Consider the following 9,639-nt stretch of genomic DNA (forward strand, 5'->3'; position numbering starts at 1 on the left):
ACCCCGGTGTCATCTTGGGGATGGTTAAGTATGGCGTATTTTTGAATGTGCTTGATGCAAATCTAGCTGTGAAGTGTACAACTAGGGCCCAAGTGCTGCCACTGAAGGGGTGGGTGTGTGTGGGGCACAATTTTTGGAAAAAAAGGGAGACTCCGCTTGGAGTAACCCTTGCTTGCTGTGTTTTTTAAAAATGATCCAAGATGAACAGAGCTGGGATCAGGAAAGACTTTGCTACCTACCCCGGTGTCATCCTGGGGACGGTTAAGTATGGCGTATTTTTGAATGTGCTTGATGCAAATCTAGCTGTGAAGTGTACAACTAGGGCACAAGTGCTGCCACTGAATGGGTGGGTGTGTGTGGGGCACAATTTTTGGAAAAAAAGGGAGACTCCGCTTGGAGTAACCCTTGCTTACATTGTTTTTAAAAGAAGCCAAGATGAACAAGTCATGGTTCAGCAAAGACTTTGCTACCTACCCCGGTGTCATCCTGGGGACGGTTAAGTATGGCGTATTTTTGAATGTGCTTGATGCAAATCTAGCTGTGAAGTGTACAACTGGGGCACAACTGCTGCCACTGAAGGGGTGGGTGTGTGTGGGGCCCAATTTTTGGAAAAAAGGGAGACTCCGCTTGGAGTAACCCTTGCTTACATTGTTTTTAAAAGAAGCCAAGATGAACAAGTCATGGTTCAGCAAAGACTTTGCTACCTACCCCGGTGTCATCCTGGGGACGGTTAAGTATGGCGTATTTTTGAATGTGCTTGATGCAAATCTAGCTGTGAAGTGTACAACTAGGGCACAAGTGCTGCCACTGAATGGGTGGGTGTGTGTGGGGCACAATTTTTGGAAAAAAAGGGAGACTCCGCTTGGAGTAACCCTTGCTTGCTGTGTTTTTCAAAAATGATCCAAGATGAACAGAGCTGGGATCAGGAAAGACTTTGCTACCTACCCCGGTGTCATCCTGGGGACGGTTAAGTATGGCGTATTTTTGAATGTGCTTGATGCAAATCTAGCTGTGAAGTGTACAACTAGGGCACAAGTGCTGCCACTGAATGGGTGGGTGTGTGTGGGGCACAATTTTTGGAAAAAAAGGGAGACTCCGCTTGGAGTAACCCTTGCTTGCTGTGTTTTTCAAAAATGATCCAAGATGAACAGAGCTGGGATCAGGAAAGACTTTGCTACCTACCCCGGTGTCATCCTGGGGACGGTTAAGTATGGTGTATTTTTGAATGTGCTTGATGCAAATCTAGCTGTGAAGTGTACAACTAGGGCACAAGTGCTGCCACTGAATGGGTGGGTGTGTGTGGGGCACAATTTTTGGAAAAAAAGGGAGACTCCGCTTGAAGTAACCCTTGCTTGCTGTGTTTTTTAAAAATGATCCAAGATGAACAGAGCTGGGATCAGGAAAGACTTTGCTACCTACCCCGGTGTCATCCTGGGGACGGTTAAGTATGGCGTATTTTTGAATGTGCTTGATGCAAATCTAGTTGTGAAGTGTACAACTGGGGCACAAGTGCTGCCACTGAAGGGGTGTCTGTGTGGCCCAATTTTTGGAAAAAAGGGAGACTCCGCTTGGAGTCACCTTGCAGTGTTTTACATGATTTTAGAAGGGCATGCCATGCCTATATCTGTGTCTCGTCCTCTTTTTCCTCGTAACGCTGTTTTGTTTTCACATGAGAATTTGTCCTTGTCACTTTCCCATGTGTTTGTGTTGTGTTGTGAGTTGTTTGTCACCTTTTGGACACCTTTGAGGGTGTTTTCTAGGTGTTTTTATGTGTTTGTGATTGCCTGCCATTGTTTCCTATGCAGTTCGAGTTCGGTTCGTCGAACATTCGACGAACCGAACTTGAACGGGAGCTCCGTTCGGCGAACCGACCTCGAGCCGAACCGCGACCGGTTCGCTCATCTCTAGTCATGTTGGAGGTAGTGCAGCAAGAAGGCGCTCATGTCTCTTGCGCAGCCATGCGGACCAAGTCCACGCTGTGTTTGTTAATTCGTATAGACCTGGCTCACTATGAATGCGGGTGCTCTAGGGAAACAGTCAATACTCCAAATATACAAAATTATCCCCGGCACTCCAAGAGAAAAAAGAAACAATGTCTGGGTATTTTTGATGTTTTTTATTGTGAATAGTCTTATCTCGACGTTTCGGTCATACCTTGACCTTTATCAAGAGAATTAATCAGACTATAAAAAGAGAACATAAAAAAAACAGAAATTAATACATAATACAGGAGAAAAGTTACCAGGAGACACAGCTCCGGTTATTTATATACATTGTACACAAAAGGAGTATACGTTACAATGGTAAGGTACAGAGTCAAAGATATATATAAGATAATAACATCTGTATACACCCAAGAAGAAAGAACAACATCCGAAGTAATTGTTTACCAACTGGAAACTTATCATGTAAGTATCAGAAGAGACTAACAGGTAGACGTACCTATGAAGCAGAGAAATCAGTATGTGCATACTACTCGAGGGAGGGAGCAATACGAGTCACCACTCATATGAAGAGGAACTTATCAGGTGCGTATGAGCGCTAGGTGAAAGAAAGAATCATTAACAAAGGAAACCTATGCAGTGATTCTTGACTGTGATCGGTGAATAAGTAATATGTGAATACCTGTGACTGAATAATAGACAATCGGGATCAGCCAGTCAATAGTCTATGGGGTAATCATGTAGTGGTATTCCACCGGGGTAGAAAGTCGTATGTCGTGACTGGTTGTAGAAAAAAGAGAGCGAAATAAAGTAAGTGAGTAAAGCATGAACGGAGAAGAGGAGTAGAAGAAGGAGGGAGAAGGGAAAAGAAGGGGGGGGGGGAATGGGGAGGGGGAAGGGTTGGGTTGGGGGAGGGGGGGGAAGGAGAAAGGAAAAGATGGTGAGATCAGGCTGAAGGTAAAGATAAGTGTATATGAGAAGTTAAGACAAGGTACCTGTCCAATAATTGGCTACTGTATAGATGCCATGCCAATCTTGTTAGTGAGCAGAGGACCTAATGGAGAAATTCTCGAATGAACACATCAGTGAATAGAGAGACGTGTCTCTAAAATTGGTTATACTCCATTCACTACCTGTCAAACAGCATGAAATGGTGTGCGGGAGGTAATGTGTCTCTGGAAACTTGTGACACCAATACATTAGCTATAAGACATATAGCCCACAATGCCACAGGTTAATGTTCTAAAAATAGAAAGATCTCATGAGAAAAAATCCACAAACTGTATAACATCCAATGAGGTGAGTAACCTCCATCAACATGACTAATATTACTCACAATCTATGAGCAGCCGTGAAATAAGGTCGTATAGGAGACCTTCTTAAAGGAGTAGTGGAGTAGGTGAAATTGTCATGACAGTGTCGGTATTACACCTATGCTGCGGACTAGTGACATAAATAGACAGAGGTTAATGCAATGGTGTACTGATAAATCACCAGACCATGGACAAAACTGATAAATAGCATAACAATACCTCAAAAGTGAAACAGCCTATATGGTAACAGTGTCCTATGCCAGGGCTATGCTCAAAAGTGGTAACTTGGAAAAAGGTCAAAGACCTATGGAGAATAAAGAGAACCTGTTAAAGAACATAGATTAACGGTCACAAAAATGAAAGTAAAAGCTCTTACTGATACCTGGTGTATGAGATGATACAGGCTTGTGTCCAGGGGGAATGGTGGCTGGCTACTGAGTTGGTCTGTGTAACTGAGCCGTCTTAAATGCAGGTGGTGATGAGGAGATCGGCTCCAGGTGGAGCTGACTTGCTGCGCATAGGAACGGTAGTGGTGAAGGTTGGTACTGCAGCACTAGGTTTACATAGAGGACTATTAGGTGTTGTGAGTCACGTGAAATACAGTGAGAAGTGGCATACAGACCTCCGTGATGTGAGGGAGTGAGTGCCTCACATGTGACCACTAAAAGCACAGGGGTGAACCGGTGATGTGTGGAAATCACGTAGTGAAGAGAGCCTAAAAAAGGGGGAGAAAAATAAATTAGTAGGCATATGACAGGAAAGAATTAAAACCTGGAAAACATAAGAATGTAAGGAATTCACAAAACAACAGGTACCTTACAATTACCATAGATCTGTATCTAAAGTCACTCTCGTAAAGTGATATTGATAAATTACATAACTAATCAGAAACATAAAAATCACAGTCATAAAAATGGGAAAAGAGGTTTTTCTCTTGGAGTGCCGGGGATAATTTTGTATATTTGGAGTATTGACTGTTTCCCTAGAGCACCCGCATTCATAGTGAGCCAGGTCTATACGAATTATTGGACTTTATTTTTCCTGGGCTCCTATCATCCGTGTTTTTTCCTGACCTCAATGTCTTTCAATACTTTTTCATATGCTAATGAAGAGGTGACAAGTATCCTGTCAAGGGTCACCACACCACGCACTTTTTTATCAGTTCCCACTGTATTGGTGTCACAAGTTTCCAGAGACACATTACCTCCCGCACACCATTTCATGCTGTTTGACAGGTAGTGAATGGAGTATAACCAATTTTAGAGACACGTCTCTCTATTCACTGATGTGTTCATTCGAGAATTTCTCCATTAGGTCCTCTGCTCACTAACAAGATTGGCATGGCATCTATACAGTAGCCAATTATTGGACAGGTACCTTGTCTTAACTTCTCATATACACTTATCTTTACCTTCAGCCTGATCGCACCATCTTTTCCTTTCTCCTTCCCCCCCTCCCCCAACCCAACCCTTCCCCCTCCCCATTCCCCCCCCCCCCCTTCTTTTCCCTTCTCCCTCCTTCTTCTACTCCTCTTCTCCGTTCATGCTTTACTCACTTACTTTATTTCGCTCTCTTTTTTCTACAACCAGTCACGACATACGACTTTCTACCCCGGTGGAATACCACTACATGATTACCCCATAGACTATTGACTGGCTGATCCCGATTGTCTATTATTCAGTCACAGGTATTCACATATTACTTATTCACCGATCACAGTCAAGAATCACTGCATAGGTTTCCTTTGTTATTGATTCTTTCTTTCACCTAGCGCTCATACGCACCTGATAAGTTCCTCTTCATATGAGTGGTGACTCGTATTGCTCCCTCCCTCGAGTAGTATGCACATACTGATTTCTCTGCTTCATAGGTACGTCTACCTGTTAGTCTCTTCTGATACTTACATGATAAGTTTCCAGTTGGTAAACAATTACTTCGGATGTTGTTCTTTCTTCTTGGGTGTATACAGATGTTATTATCTTATATATATCTTTGACTCTGTACCTTACCATTGTAACGTATACTCCTTTTGTGTACAATGTATATAAATAACCGGAGCTGTGTCTCCTGGTAATTTTTCTCCTGTATTATGTATTAATTTCTGTTTTTTTATGTTCTCTTTTTATAGTCTGATTAATTCTCTTGATAAAGGTCAAGGTATGACCGAAACGTCGAGATAAGACTATTCACAATAAAAAACATCAAAAATACCCAGACATTGTTTCTTTTTTCTCTTGGAGTGCCGGGGATAATTTTGTATATTTGGAGTATTGACTGTTTCCCTAGAGCACCCGCATTCATAGTGAGCCAGGTCTATACGAATTATTGGACTTTATTTTTCCTGGGCTCCTATCATCCGTGTTTTTTCCTGACCTCAATGTCTTTCAATACTTTTTCATATGCTAATGAAGAGGTGACAAGTATCCTGTCAAGGGTCACCACACCACGCACTTTTTTATCAGTTCCCACTGAAGAGATTCGTACCCGCGACTATGAAAAGGAGCTAAAGAGATACACAGCTTTGGACTTACATTGCGCTACATTAGCTGAGTACCATAAAGTTCAGCGAATCCCGCGAGGCCTCAGAGTACCCCTTCGTCCTACCTTATTTTCGGATAACCCCGAATACTGTACAAAGTACGAAAGTATTTTAAACAAATGTTCGATGGACGTGATCATATTGACCATTGAGTTTCTCCAGAAAGAGATAAGCGAATTGGAACCCAAAATCAAATCCATCGAAGACCAATTCTCTAACACCTTACCAAGTGCCGAGTGGGACAGACTGAGACAGAAAACCAGAGAATCGATCGACACCTTCCAGAAAAATTTACAGGAGCGTAAAAGGACGAAATTCATCAGGGATCAAGAGGATTATCTTAAAGATCGTGTCTATAGGTGGCGCTCACAGGACACTAATCCCCCCTATCGCCCTAGCGTCCACAGATTCTCGGCCTCCTCTGGTTCTGATAGTGACTCTTACCCCACGTCATCCAATCATTTTTTAGGGGCCAGATACACCCCAGGAGAAAAACGAGGAGGAGCCAGAGGAAGACCAGGTCATGTTCCTCGTATGCAGACCAGATCACAGGTATGACCACTGCAAATGACAATATTGTTGATAACTTGGTATTTAACATTTCGTCATATAACCTTTCACCCATTGAGTCACAGGTGTTGCAAAGGGGTCTCTCGTTTTGTCCCACTCCCAAGTTCAATCCCTTCAGGATGGACCAGGAGATGAGACGCTTTTTCAGGAACCTTCGTCTCAAGGCCCATTTTGCCTCCTCAGAGGGGGATACTACCCCTGAGGACGTAGGTTCGGGCTCTGGCACTTTTAGTCTCCGGGATCTTAAACTCAGTCTCACGAGTACCTTTCATCCCCCCAGGTCCTATCATCCCGTTGAGACTTACATTTCTCTGGTTTCCAATGATATGAATAAGATTTTACAGGACATAGATAGGGGCCTATACAAGATCAGACACAACTATACCCCTGAAGAAGATACAGCCATCAGGGAACTCCAGAATAACAAAAGTATAATTATTAAGCCAGCCGATAAAGGGGGATCCATTGTCATTCTGGACAAAACATATTATCTCTCTGAGATTTATAGACAACTACGTGACAATTCCACTTATTTGCCCGTCCCTCGAGACCCCACTCCTCAAATACGCGAACGGATCAGGGATACTGTTGACTACCACTTATCACAAGGCACGATTGACAAGAAATTGGCTGAGTATCTCATTAAATCTAACCCCGTAACACCCGTCTTTTATGTTCTACCCAAGATCCATAAAAATCTTCAGCAACCTCCCGGACGACCTATCGTAGCCTCCACTGAATCTATCCTTTCGCCATTGGCCATCTCCCTGGATAAGATTCTCACACCACTAATTCCTGTGATTCCGTCATACCTAAAGGACACGTCTGACTTTCTGTCTCATATCAGATCTTTCACCTCTCTTCCTCCCGATTGTCTTCTCGTGACCTTTGATGTAGACAGTCTCTACACAAGTATAGCACACAGCGATGGCATCCAAGCCGTCAACTGGTTCTTGGAACTTTATGGGTCACTGTCCCCTCTACAGCATTCTTTCTGTCTTGATCTCCTGCAATTGGTATTGGGCAATAATTTTTTCCTCTTCGAAGATCAGTTTTATATGCAGCAACGGGGCACAGCGATGGGTTCTAACGTAGCGCCTCCGTACGCAAATATCTACATGGCGCATTTTGAAGACACATTTGTGTACAGCCATTCGCTGTGGAAACAACATGCCATTGGATGGAGGAGATATATTGATGACATTTTTGTCATATGGCACGGTGATTCCTTATCCCTGGATACCTTTCACCAATATATCTCCTCCGCCCGTCCGGGTCTCACTTTTACAGTACACAGTGATCCCTTCCAGATTAACTTTCTGGACACCCTTGTCATTCTATCCCCTGAAGGGACTATCACGACTGATTTATACGTCAAACCCACCGACAAGAACAGCCTTCTGCTGTACTCCAGTTGCCACCCTCCACACATTAAAAAGTCATTGCCCATTTCACAGCATAAGAGAGTGGAAAGGATCGTTTCTGATCCTCAAACACAAGCAACAAGGTTTCGTGAGATGGGTGATAAATTCCTCTCACGAGGCTACCCTTCTTCCGTGGCATTCAATCGCTCTACCCGTGCCCGCAATGATGATGTCATTTCACCACGGATGCATTGTGTCCAGACATACCACCCTTTTTCGCCACTTTTTAAGGAGGTCATTACAAGACATTGGCCAGTACTACAGAAGGCTTACCCCTCTATAAAAGAGTTCGGGATGTTCCCTATCTTTTGTCACAAACGAGCGAGGAACCTGAGGGATAGTCTGATCCGAGCCGACATAGGGTCATCAATCTCACCACGACAGACTTTCTTGGGACCACCCAAAACAGGTAACTTCCCATGCTTACACTGTCTCCAATGCAATAATTTGACCAAGGGTAACAAGTTCACACATCCCCATACTGGAAAAAACTTCACTATCAGAGGGTATCACACCTGTGAGTCTTCCTATGTGATATACCTGATCAAGTGTCCCTGCGGTCTCGGGTATGTTGGGGAGACTACCCAACATATCCGAGATCGCATCAGTAAACACAAATCAACGATCAGATGTAAGCAACTTTTACTACCCATCCCCCATCATTTTGACACTTTCCATCATACAGTAGCTCAATTGAGGTTTCAGGTCATTGAGCATGTTCCACTATTACGTAGGGGTGGCGATAGGGTCCGTAGATTAAAAGAAACAGAAGCATATTGGATTTTCACGTTGGGTACCCTGGAACCCCGAGGACTGAACCGAGAATATGAGGTCCATCTCTGACATGCTCAGGTCCTACTTGTGGTCTCCGTAGACTCCTTTTAGATAAACCTCTTTTCCCATTTTTATGACTGTGATTTTTATGTCTCTGATTAGTTATGTAATTTATCAATATCACTTTACGAGAGTGACTTTAGATACAGATCTATGGTAATTGTAAGGTACCTGTTGTTTTGTGAATTCCTTACATTCTTATGTTTTCCAGGTTTTAATTCTTTCCTGTCATATGCCTACTAATTTATTTTTCTCCCCCTTTTTTAGGCTCTCTTCACTACGTGATTTCCACACATCACCGGTTCACCCCTGTGCTTTTAGTGGTCACATGTGAGGCACTCACTCCCTCACATCACGGAGGTCTGTATGCCACTTCTCACTGTATTTCACGTGACTCACAACACCTAATAGTCCTCTATGTAAACCTAGTGCTGCAGTACCAACCTTCACCACTACCGTTCCTATGCGCAGCAAGTCAGCTCCACCTGGAGCCGATCTCCTCATCACCACCTGCATTTAAGACGGCTCAGTTACACAGACCAACTCAGTAGCCAGCCACCATTCCCCCTGGACACAAGCCTGTATCATCTCATACACCAGGTATCAGTAAGAGCTTTTACTTTCATTTTTGTGACCGTTAATCTATGTTCTTTAACAGGTTCTCTTTATTCTCCATAGGTCTTTGACCTTTTTCCAAGTTACCACTTTTGAGCATAGCCCTGGCATAGGACACTGTTACCATATAGGCTGTTTCACTTTTGAGGTATTGTTATGCTATTTATCAGTTTTGTCCATGGTCTGGTGATTTATCAGTACACCATTGCATTAACCTCTGTCTATTTATGTCACTAGTCCGCAGCATAGGTGTAATACCGACACTGTCATGACAATTTCACCTACTCCACTACTCCTTTAAGAAGGTCTCCTATACGACCTTATTTCATGGCTGCTCATAGATTGTGAGTAATATTAGTCATGTTGATGGAGGTTACTCACCTCATTGGATGTTATACAGT

General features: G+C 43.3%; 1 long non-coding RNA gene across 2 annotated transcripts; it reads left to right on the plus strand.

Annotated features, from left to right (window-relative positions):
• The first annotated feature begins 6,284 nt into the window (after positions 1 to 6,284).
• On the plus strand, positions 6,285 to 9,371 carry LOC142246020 (uncharacterized). 2 transcript variants are annotated; one of them, XR_012724847.1, is made up of 3 exons: positions 6,285 to 6,347; positions 8,891 to 9,223; positions 9,302 to 9,371. It is a non-coding gene; the product is annotated as an uncharacterized LOC142246020 (long non-coding RNA). The 2 variants fall into 2 exon arrangements; XR_012724848.1 differs by lacking the exon at positions 6,285 to 6,347 and adding an exon at positions 8,124 to 8,198.
• Positions 9,372 to 9,639: the final 268 nt, after the last annotated feature.

The sequence above is a fragment of the Anomaloglossus baeobatrachus genome, chromosome 7 (genome assembly GCF_048569485.1).
Source record: "Anomaloglossus baeobatrachus isolate aAnoBae1 chromosome 7, aAnoBae1.hap1, whole genome shotgun sequence".
Taxonomy (NCBI): Eukaryota; Metazoa; Chordata; class Amphibia; order Anura; family Aromobatidae; genus Anomaloglossus; species Anomaloglossus baeobatrachus.